The sequence below is a fragment of the Argiope bruennichi genome, chromosome 5, assembly GCF_947563725.1.
Source record: "Argiope bruennichi chromosome 5, qqArgBrue1.1, whole genome shotgun sequence".
Taxonomy (NCBI): Eukaryota; Metazoa; Arthropoda; class Arachnida; order Araneae; family Araneidae; genus Argiope; species Argiope bruennichi.
In genome coordinates, this window is record NC_079155.1 from 107,542,451 (window position 1) to 107,554,324 (window position 11,874).

Below are 11,874 nucleotides of genomic sequence, written 5' to 3' on the forward strand. Positions count from 1 at the left end.
TGAAGTAGATTATTATATAATTAAATTTGCTTACTATTTTTTATAGTACTATTTAAATATATGTGGATTGGAATAGGTTTTGATGTATAGTAAAGATCTTTTGTTGAATAAAGGGTCCTCATTTACACCAAAAGTGAGACTGCCGTCTCGGTTCCCACACTTATGAACCGACATCAATTGCGATGTATGTTGTGAAATGCTCACTACAGATGACATTGAAATGTTGGAAAATAAAGTATCCTTTTATTTCCTATTTATAATATTGAAATCACAAAAATGACATTCTCTAACCATTTTATTTTATTTTCCAGAAAACATTTCACTGCAAGGAGGCAAACCATAATTACTCGTCAGCATCTATTAAAACGGATGCAGAATTTCTAGCTATTTCTGAAAATAGAAAAGCAGAGGAACTGAAGCGCGTGCCATCCTGAGATCATCTTTCGTGAGTAGAGGGACCGAACAAATCAATCGCCAGAGCATGGAATCAACATGCGACAGCCTTTTGCCTGTCTCCTCGTCACAAGTAAAATGTTGCCATTCCAGAAGCCTCTCTTAAAGTGCAAAAATAGAACAAGAAATATTTCCAGGTAATTTTAATTATTTCTTAAAGCTTTTGGCTTTCGAAGATCTGATTTTCTGAATAAAACATTTTACTGTTAATTTGTAAAAAATCAATTTTTAATCCTATTAGTCCTAATTAGAGGCGTATATACAACTAATTAGAAGTACAAAACGTTTTCCCTATTGTCTCAATATAACAATGCACAAAATTTCAGTTGGTTTCTTACATAAAATAAATGCTTTTCAATCGAAATTGCATTTAATCGCTTTATGATTTCTTTTATTTGAATAGAATTAAACGACGATGGTGGAGAAACAGTACAGCAATCTTCATTAGACAGTTATTGATTGTACTTTGAATGCAAAACTTATGTTCTTCAACATTTGCATAGCTCACGAAAGATTCTCGAACCAACACATTAGTATGATTAATAACAAGTCTAGATGGATATTTTTACAAATATATTTAAAATACTGCCAGCGTTTGATAGTTTCTAAAGAAATGAATCTTGTGTGCTTTGCTCTTTTTATTTCTAATTATGTCAATGCATGTACACCTGATTAAATAAAATTCTTATTGACGATCTGTCAATGTTCATTTGTAGTGACTACTTCATTTTTTGACATTCTCTACCAGCAATCTGGGGGATAGAGAAACTTTTTTTTTCTCAGAATGGTATCGTAGAGATAACGGTAAGTTGCAAGAACTGATAATAGCCATACCAAAATAAAGATAGAATTTGATTATTAAGTTGCAACTTTACCAATGTACATCATTTTGCTTTTAGATATATAAATGTTGGAGCACCTTCTACTTATATTAAACGTCTTTTTCTGAATCAAGACATGTTATCCATCCATGAAGTAATAAGGCTTTCGTGATTCCATATAGCTTTGGAATTGACGCCGTTTATGCTGAATGTGGTAAAATATTCACCAAAAATGACTATGTAAGTGCATTGCTAAATTTCAGTTACTGAATTATTTGAAATATAATTAATGCATAATTTTATTAATTATTTGAAATAATCGAAACGCCATGGCGTTTTCAAATATTTTTTTCTTTCTAGAAAGTTTTCTGAAGCCATACAGATGCAAACTACATATAATTTATGTGGAAGCTTCTATTAAGACAGAAGTGTGCTTTCCAGCTATTTCTCAACACAAGAAAGTGACCTGAATGATTCTGAAGCGATATCGGCATGTTGCAAAAATTTTGGTAATTGTCATACAGAAATGAATATAGGATATATTCATTCATACATTTGATCATTAAATAACCTACTTTACGAATGTAAAATAGGTTTATAATTTGACTTATTACTTCTTATAACTTAATATTTTTTAAACATGGTTCCGAATAGGTTTTGATCTATAGTCATCTTTTTCTGACTAAAGGCGTATCACTCATCACCAGAAGATACTGCTTTCTTGGTTCCACACATGCTCTGAACTGACAGCAACTAAGCTGGATGCTATGAAATACTCGATACTAATATCAAAACATTGGAAATCTAAGTATACATTCAACTTCTTAATCAAATTAAATAGCAAGAACACGGCATTTTCTAATCATTTTTATTCTTGTAGAAGGCAAATTTTCAGTAAGCTGTAAGGAGGCAAACCACGATCATCTGTAAATATCTATCAAAACAGAAGCGGCGTATCCAGCTATTTCTCAATACGCGAAATGGCGAAATTGATGCCATTCCGAGATCAACTTCTGCAACTATAGTGTCTGAAGAAATCGGTCGATGGAGAATGAATCTAACGTGTGACAGCCTTCTGCAAGTCCTCCTCACTACTAAAATGTTGCTCTGCTATAAGCCTCTTCAAGTACACGAACAGAACGAGAAATGTCGGGTAATTGCGTTTCTTTTAAATCGTTTTGTTTCCGGATTATTTTCAAGGAGCATAAATTTTTTTTGCTATACTTTCAGTTTCCTCTTCTCAATGATTCGTTATTTTTAAGTTAATAATAACGTGATAAGGGCATTAATTACATTGTTTTTTCAAGAGTCTAATGTGAAAATCCTAATATTTTGGTTTCTGCCCACAGAATGAAAACTAAATGCTTTTCTAGCGACATTTCATTGTATCGGTATATAAGACATCCATTTGGCGAGTATTTTAAGGGTGGTTGGCGAAGAAACTTTGAAAAGTTTATTAATCTTTCATTAAGCAAAGTTATTAATTTGTCATCACAGTTTATCTTAAATAATACATAATCGAAACTTTCAGGAAAAGGCGTTTTACTATGATAAATAATTGAAATATTTAGATAAATTCTACAAGTACAATTAAAGTAGTGCAAACAGCTTTATTAGGATTTAATTTTTGTTATAAACTTTAAAAAGATTATAGTTAAATAAATTGCCTATTTAATCTTCATATTCTTGTATTTCATTTTATGAGCAATATTAATGCTATTTGACATTCAATGGGATTGGTATTGAAATTGTATTGATTTAAAATATATAATATTTCTCTTAGGTGTCTGTTAAGAACACGCTTTCATCGAAGTGATCTCGGCATAAGACAATACCTGGACCCTTCATCAAGCGCATATTGGAGTGCGGAAGCTGCACTTTTCTATTACGGACGAAGACTATATTTGAATTTATATTATCAATATGTTCACAAGCAAATCTAGAAAAGAACTAATTGACTCAATGGAAGAAACGGATATTGTAAATACAGCGACATAACAAATTTGATGGAACAAAACCTAGATTTAATTTTCGTGGTGCCTTCCTCTATAAATTGCATTTGAGAACATATTTATTACCGAATTTGCTAAGAATTGTTTGACATGACAGATTGCCACTATACAATTTTAAAAATCTTGAATTTCATTACTGTAATCTTTTTAGCCATTATATCGGCAGAATTTCTTTCCATTTACAAACCAATTTTATTAATAAAACTGCACCACTTCGTTGTAACTGAAGCCATTTCTTGACCTTGCTTATTTCTAAAACTTCATTTAGTAATTTTGAATGACGATTATTAAAGAATAGTTCATGTTCGAATAAGTGTTTCATTCCTGTATTTATAACGAAGTTTGTGTGGATTGCTTTTGTGAGGATTTTGATCTCTGTAATGCTAGTATCAACTATGTAAAGGAATTTCTTTAAATTTCCGTTAGTTATCAAACTCGAAATCTTGATAATCAGAGCTTCAATCTAAAAGTTCAGAATTGTACAAAATATAATATGTGACGTTTAATATGTACTTGTGTTTGATTAATTTATGAAATATTCCTTAAAGGAAAAAATGCTTCTGTATTATGTATACGAGGTAGAAAGATGCATTGGTAACAAATATATTGGTTTTTCTAATCTTTTGAAATGAGGTTGAAAGTATTGCAGTTTTTCTCTAAATTAAATCTTGTATTGGCATACATAAAATAATCCCGAGTTTTGAAAAATAATTCAAGTGCATAGAAGTATTCTTAATCGCATTTCAAAGTCTTTAAACAAATTTTTAATTTGAATGCTTGCGAACAATTTTTATATTAAAGATAATGTAATTCTTGTATTGTAAGATTTTTTTGCATGCATTGTCTTCATCTTAAATTCTAGTAATTGTTTTTAGGTTAAAATTTTAAAGATAGTTAAAATTTAATTATTGCATATAAGTTAAGTTTCAGAAATACTTTACCTTGGTCTATTCATTGCATCCATTTATAAATATTTTTAAAAACCAATCTTTTTATTAAATTTAAAATAAAATTTAGCAATATCAATAGGAAAATTTTAATCTTAGTTTATTTTTGCAAATCTTTATCCGCGGACAAAGGACATTTTGATTGGTTCGGCCGGCCAACCAATGGAAATATCTTTTGTACTCTTAAAAAGCATTTGATCATCGTGCCTGATCACCACGGTGATCAGAATGCATTTTTAAGAGAAATTCTCATGACTAGTGTATGGATAGAATGTCGGGAATATCGTTTTATTCCTGGAATAGGTAATGGATGAAATGAATGGTATAGTTTAATTTTTAATTCCCATTTTTCAATTATGATGAGAGAAGTTGAGTTTTGAATTATGAGTTTCTAATGAATTAAATTTGGAAGAAACATTCTTCCTAATTACTTAATGAAGTGTTCATATATTTTAATATGCATTATACATTTAAGAATTCTAATTAAAAAAAATCCTTTTCCATTATATAGTAATTTGTAAAGATGTATTCAGCGATTTCCCCCTGTTCACACCATTTTATTAATCATCAATGAAATTTTTTTTTAATTAAGAATTCATATGTGCTATTTAATTCCAAGTTGGAGCATATGAATCTAATGTGAATGCATTACTTAAAATGCATATATGCCTTATTAATGTAAAACTGCTTTTGATATTTTACTTTAGATACACTACATTTATTTTAGATGTGTTGCATTGCTGCAATAATCTTGTATAACTATTGCATTGCATTGCATGTATCTGTATAGAAATTTCGCAAATAAAGCTTATGTTTCGCATTTATTTTGTATTCAATCAAATATTTAGCATTATTTGTCTTATGAATTGTGCTTGCCTTGTTTGGCAGAATTTGGGAACTCTAAACTCGAGCAATTTATACTGAATTTTCATTCTCTTCAGTTGTATACAGCAATAAGAAAGTAATTTTCCCTCATTGGAGTAAGACAAATAATTTAATTTTTATATAACTTCATTCTAGAATTAAGGTGTTTTTAAATTTTTTTAAAAAAAATTTAACTTTAAAAATCCTGTTTTTTTACAGTAGGTCATTAATATGTTTAAACTCATTTTAGTGAGAAAAAAAAAACATTGCACTAATTGTAAATTAAATATTTAAGGAGCTAATTTGGATATTTTTTGAAACATGATATCTTCAATTCTAATTTGTACAGACACGCAATTCTAGTTGGAAACTATGCCTAATATTAGTCTTCGTGTTGTCTGCCTCAATCAAGTTATAAACAATATATAGTTTTTTTAACAATTTTTTCATCAACGATGAATGAAGAAAGCGAGATTTAATTAACATCTCAAGTTGCAGCTTCGTCCACACGAAAACGGTCTCGAGGACAAAGGATTAAAAAGACTGTATATTATATAAATTTAATTTTTTAAATAAGAATATTATACATAAATGCATATTAATTTCGAGCAATGCGGCTATATGAAATAGTTAAAGATGAATAAAATCTAGATTAAAATGATTTCAATCATCCCATACTTACGTGCTAATTCCATATAATACTTGATCTTAAAATGTGAAATAATTACAGAAGCATTCTTGTTTTTCGTACGCCCTATTTCTTAAGAGAATAGTGCTAGTGCATTTATATCCCCTTAGCTACAGCCCGAATGCCACTGTCGAAGGAAGCATTCATTTCACAAGCAAACTAAATTTCTTACTACAGTGCTATGCGAATTAATTTGAACAAACACAAATTTTCACAAATGTTGTTTAATTAGTATAGGTTAACTTACATGCACGATATAGCAATCTAATACAAAATATGTCCTCCTCTAGCTTGACGTCTCTTTACAATGCTCCAAAAATTTTAGATGGCATTTACATCAGGAAAATTACTAAGCCAATCTAAAACCGTTATTTTTTGTCTTTAAAAAAATTCTTTGTTAGATTAGAAGTATGGCATGGGGCAAGATCTTGTTGAAAGATACCAACACCAACAGCGAACTTTTGTATCATAGGCACAATTTTACTTTCGATTATAGAAATGTATTGTTTAGAGTTCATCATCCCTTCAACTGGTACTAAGCTGCCGTGTCTTCCAGAAGTAAAATAACCCCCTAAACATCTGTTTCTGAGGGTGCTTATCTGTTTGAGTAAGGTGTTCCCTGATGGGTTCTCCACCACTTCGCCTGAAAAATCTTGGTCGAAACCCTTGAACAAGAAAATGCGTTTCGTCGCTGAATACAATCTTATTCCAATCTTGTGCAGTCCAGGATTGATATTTCCTGGCCAATCCAAACACTTTTTGGTCATTGCAGGTGTTAATAACTGTTTTCGATTGGTTTTCTAGGAAATCTCCCAGTTCCAATAAGCCTTCGTCGAACTATCGATGAATCCACGTTCACACCAGTAGCTAATAATTTTCTCTGAAGATCTCTACTTGTTTTGTAAGGATGCATTGTACTATTTCGTACAAGAAATTTGTCTGCTCGAGGCGTGGTCTTGCGTTTACATCCACATTTACTCTTTCGTTTTGGAGACACTGTCCCAAAATGCTTTTGCTGATTAATAATCCTAGAAACACTGGATTTTCCAACTCCAACTGCTGCAGCATTATCCCTCACAGTCATAGAAGTATGCTAACTAAGGGTAACATTTCTAGTCCTTTTCCTGGGAGTGATATCCATTTTTTAAATACACGTCAGAAGAAGACAATACACGCAAGCGACCGTTTCTTACAACAACTGAAGGGAAAAAATTTTGATATGTCATAATTACCGGTTTAGACTAGTCAAGGGCAGTCGCGCGTTGTAAGAAAATGCAGTTGAAACCGTTTGAGGCAGAAAATCCCCTAGAAAGGAACACTTTTCTTAAAAAATGTTTGTCCCAATTAATTCGTACAGTACTGTATCATATGATTTAAATGAATTATATTATTATGAGGTTCAGGTTATTATTATGAGGTAAAACTATATACTTTTACAACATTGCTTAAAAATAAGATTCATATTCCCTTATTTTCAGTCCCTATGCCAGTGTTAAAAGAGTGCATTAATTTAGCAAACTAAAATTATACTATACTAAATTATAATAAGATAGTATAATAATTATCTTATTAAACTATAATAAATTACGTAGATATAATACTTGGTGTTAAAACGTGAAATAATTACAAAAGCATTTTTATTTTACGGTGCCCTCTTTCTTAAGAATAGTTCTAGTGCATTTATATTCCCTTGTCTGCCCTTTTTATGCCAATGTGCAAAAGAAGGTATTAATTCAACATGCAAATTAAATTTGCTATTATCGTCTGGTTCAAATGAGTTATGTAATAATTAAGTCCAACTATAAAATAATGTACTATCGCAACGTTGTTTATAAACAATATTTATATTCATTTGTCTTCAGTTTCTATGGCAGTGTCAAAAGTAAGCTTTCATTTAACAAGCAAACTAAATTTTGCTATTATAATCTGGTTCAAATAAGTTATAATGAAGTTCAACGATGAAATAATATATCAACACAGCGGTGCTTATGAACTATAATTTTCAGAAGAATATAAATATATTCAATTGCGCTGTAGGAAAATAGAGATGTTCTACAGAGTGGGGGTTTACGGCTAAAATGTCGATATATAGATAAACACTTACATAAAATTTTCTGAATTCCTTTCGCAAATTCTGATCTCTAGAGTATTACATGTGAAATACTCTTCAGTTTCTTACTTAGTTCAATGATAATTTTAATTGAAAGATTTGACTATGATCTTGCCTTTGATACACGATATGATTATAAATTTCGATAAATGACTAAATCAAATTTTTTGCATGACATAAGAAATAGTAACTTAGAAAGAATAATAGATTCGAAGGCGACGATAAACTTTGATGCTTTGTTATTAATTTGGAACTTAATAAAATTGTAAATTTGTCGGCTACATTGCAATAATTTTATATAAAAATGACCTTTGTATGTTGTATTTTAATAAATATTATTTAATAATCTGAAAAGGATATATAAGATATAGTATAAAGGGAATGGGAAAAGCTATTTATAGGACATTTTTATGGCAGGGAAAGAGCTAATCATCTTCAAGTGTACAGTTGATTTATTTATTGGATTAAAACTCTTGTTAAATATTTCTGAAAATAAATATGAAATAAATAATACTTTTTTTTAAGTGGAACTTTTAATTTTTCATCATTAACAATTAAAAGTAGTTTTCATTTTTAGTAAAGTATGGATTACATTGCTCAGTGTAATTCTTCATTCCAAAAACTACTTGTCAAGCAACACAATTTCTGAAATTCGTTAACATTTCAATGGAGTACATATCGCATGCAGGTTTTGAAAATACAGCTAAACTGATATGAAAGGAAATGTATTTAAAAACGTAACATTAGATAATGGTGTCTTTTGTTCATAAAATTGCTATTTCGTAAATGCATTACGTGTTTTAGGTCTCCATTAGAAAAAAAAATGTTTTGCTGTTAAGATATTTAGCATACTAGTGTATTTAAGAAATATCTTATAATTATTTCAGAAGGGAATAGAGAATAGAATTATTTCAGAATATATATTCTTCCAATTTCTTTTTCAAATTCTACAATAGATGACATTTAAACGAAAGTATTGTCTGTAGATCCATAAAACTAGCAAAGCATAAAACGGTGATTTTTCACAGAAATTAGTATCTTTCTGTTCCATGTATGTATAGATAGAATGTATTCCGGCTATCAACTGTAATTGTGAACCGATAACTAATTTTTAAATGTTAGACGCATGTATATAAGTCGATATTTTTTTTTAAATTCATGAATATAACGTTCAAAGTCTAAATGTTTATATATTTTTTCTATCCTATTTATCATATTCAATATAATAGCCCCTCTTTATTAAAGAAAAATCTTTTTACACTGATTAAAACCGAGTGATCGAGTTATGACACTTTGAATATCTCTCTGTTAGAGACCTTCAATCATTTCAATAGACGCTCCACGTATCAAAGCAAGTTTTTTTTTTTGATATAATTAAAAATAAGCTTCAAAATTTCGTAACTTAGTCAGTTATGGTCACTGAAGTTTATTTAAAATCGAATAACAAGAATATATAACTAAATATAAGAAGGGGAGTAAGTCATATCACTGACTCTCCAACCCATCCGAAGGCACATAGATAAATAATACTGAATGACCAGACAGCCGCAATAGCAACACTGGCGGGAACTGTGGTTGAGTCCTAATAGCCATCACCGGCCACGGTATAACCCTTCCCTAAGGAAGTATGCCCCGTCATTGATGGAAGGAGTCAGATCCCCCACCTTTTTGTGTACCCTCCAGGGTGGCGAATTCAACCACCAAACCGGAAGCATCTTATCCTCATTTCGAGGTTCCCACCCCGGGGATTAAGAAGGGGAGTAAGCAATTCCATAAATATTTAGATTTTGTAGGGTATTTTTTAACAATTCATTCACGATCTAAAACAAGTGAAATATATAATTATGTACATCATCATATTGGACACTGTTTCAACTGAAAATATATAAAAAATCTAATGATTTAAAAATTAGCTTTTGGGCCATGATTAGAATATCAGAATATTCAATTTCTGAAAAGTAAAAAAAAGATAAAATATCAGAATGTTCAAACACATCGTTAAACGATAAACAATTTGGGGCATTCGAGTGTTTTGCTCAAAAAAGATAGAAACACCACTTTTCTTTTATTTTTTTTAAATTTAAATTATTTAACACAAAATTATACTATGCTATTTTATGTACACCAAATAAAAAAGCATGCTTCTAGAATAAAATTCTTTTTCTATTTTTTTTATTTTAATAAGGACATCTATCATGATATTACAATTTTTTTAATAATGCATAAATTCATTTTTTCACATTTCTAAAGACAAAGTTACACATTTTTTTCTTTTTTGTATGCATTGTGTCATAACTTAAAGATAACCTGTCGAATATTTAACTTTCGAGAAAAGGTGGAACTTCAACTTGGAAAAATCCATCAGATAAGATAAATGAGACTTTAATGTTTATCTTGAGTTACAGTTATCTTTTCATATAAGCTACGAGTTTCTTAAGACGAAAGACGATTTTCTTCTGACGTAAAGGTTGAATAAAAAAACCCACAAAGGTTTTTCTTATGCTAAAAATAGTTCCTAAATGATCTAAAGTAAGGAGAATAAGGAAACAAATATGAATTAAAAAATTCGTTAATTTTTAAGTTTCAGTTTAGAAATAAATTCTAAGAATAGAAATAAGTTTTTAAAAAAATAAGATTTTGTTCATATCTAGAATGTTTACATATTTTTTTAAATTTTCAGCCGTTTTTAAGATTAGTGCTTATATTTTTTAAATGGTTGCAAAGAATAAAAAGAAATTATTAGATCGATGTTTATATTGTATTATACAAAGGTTTAAGAAAACAAGAATAATTCTTTAAAGTATATTAATTGTGAAAACAAAACTTTTTATTCAATAAAGATACATTAACTAAAATGTTTTTAAAATTAGATGATTTGTTATATAATATATACTTTGTATGTGACATATATATTGTAAAAAAATGCGCGAATGCAATGAAATCAACATGAAATGCCATAAAAAATTATCTGCTTGTATCTTTGTGTAACACATAGATCTATTTCCAATTAAAAAATTATCCTTTTTTTGTGAAAAACTATTTATGTTTCATGTATTAAAACAATTTTCACTACATAACTTATTTAGTATATGAAGATAATTTGCAGTTTTTTTACTTAATTTGCTTTCTTGTTCATCAAAACATTTCATAATTTCTTGATAAAAATACCTACAAACGGATACAAACCTTCTTGATAAAAAACACAACGGAATGCGTAATCATTTGAAAAAAGAATTTTTTCTTTTTCAAATGATTATGTGTAAAATAAATTCAGTGTACTGAACTGTTTAAATTTGTCCATAAAATTTTGATAAAAAGTACAATAATAGTTTTATATATGCTTGAATTTCGAGTCAAGAATGAGATTCTGTATCTTCTATTTGAAATCTTTGATATTTCAGAAAATTATCGAATACTATAGATTTTCTTTAATGTTCTAACCAAACAAAAATATACATTATTCAATTAAAAATAATATCATTCATTGCGTAAGGCATATAATGAATGATAATTTATTAAGACGGATGTAGAATGAAAATGTACATTTCCTTGACACAAAAGTTTTTCTTTTACTCAAGTAATCTATATAATATAAAAAAATAAAATAAGATGATAGTTTAATAAAATATTATAAGAAATAAACTGTGAAAAACGTAGTTATTCTTGTAATACCTCTATTATTTTGTAGTACATAAATACAGATTTAATACTAATAAAATGAAAACATCTTGATGTTTTTTCCATTTTATGAAAGCAGACTCAATTTTAAGACAGAATCTATTATTTTTAAGTTGAATAATAAGTGTGGAATCACTCATATTGCTAACAGAATTTTTATCATTGAAATGTAAAGATTTTAACCTGTGAAATAGCTAACATAGAGAGTATAAAAAACAAATATTTATTGGAACATTTCTTGAATAGGAAAAGGGTTTAAGGCATTTTTAATTACTTTCAAATTCTTTCGAATCGAACTTTC

General features: G+C 29.0%; 2 long non-coding RNA genes across 2 annotated transcripts; both read left to right on the forward strand.

Moving 5' to 3' along the window:
* The first annotated feature begins 317 nt into the window (after nucleotides 1-317).
* Nucleotides 318-1,508, forward strand: LOC129968144 (uncharacterized). The gene is made up of 3 exons (XR_008784377.1): nucleotides 318-590; nucleotides 1,170-1,257; nucleotides 1,353-1,508. It is a non-coding gene; the product is annotated as an uncharacterized LOC129968144 (long non-coding RNA).
* A 133-nt stretch (nucleotides 1,509-1,641) lies between these two features.
* On the forward strand, nucleotides 1,642-4,235 carry LOC129969390 (uncharacterized). The gene is made up of 3 exons (XR_008784503.1): nucleotides 1,642-1,783; nucleotides 1,929-2,427; nucleotides 3,058-4,235. It is a non-coding gene; the product is annotated as an uncharacterized LOC129969390 (long non-coding RNA).
* Nucleotides 4,236-11,874: the final 7,639 nt, after the last annotated feature.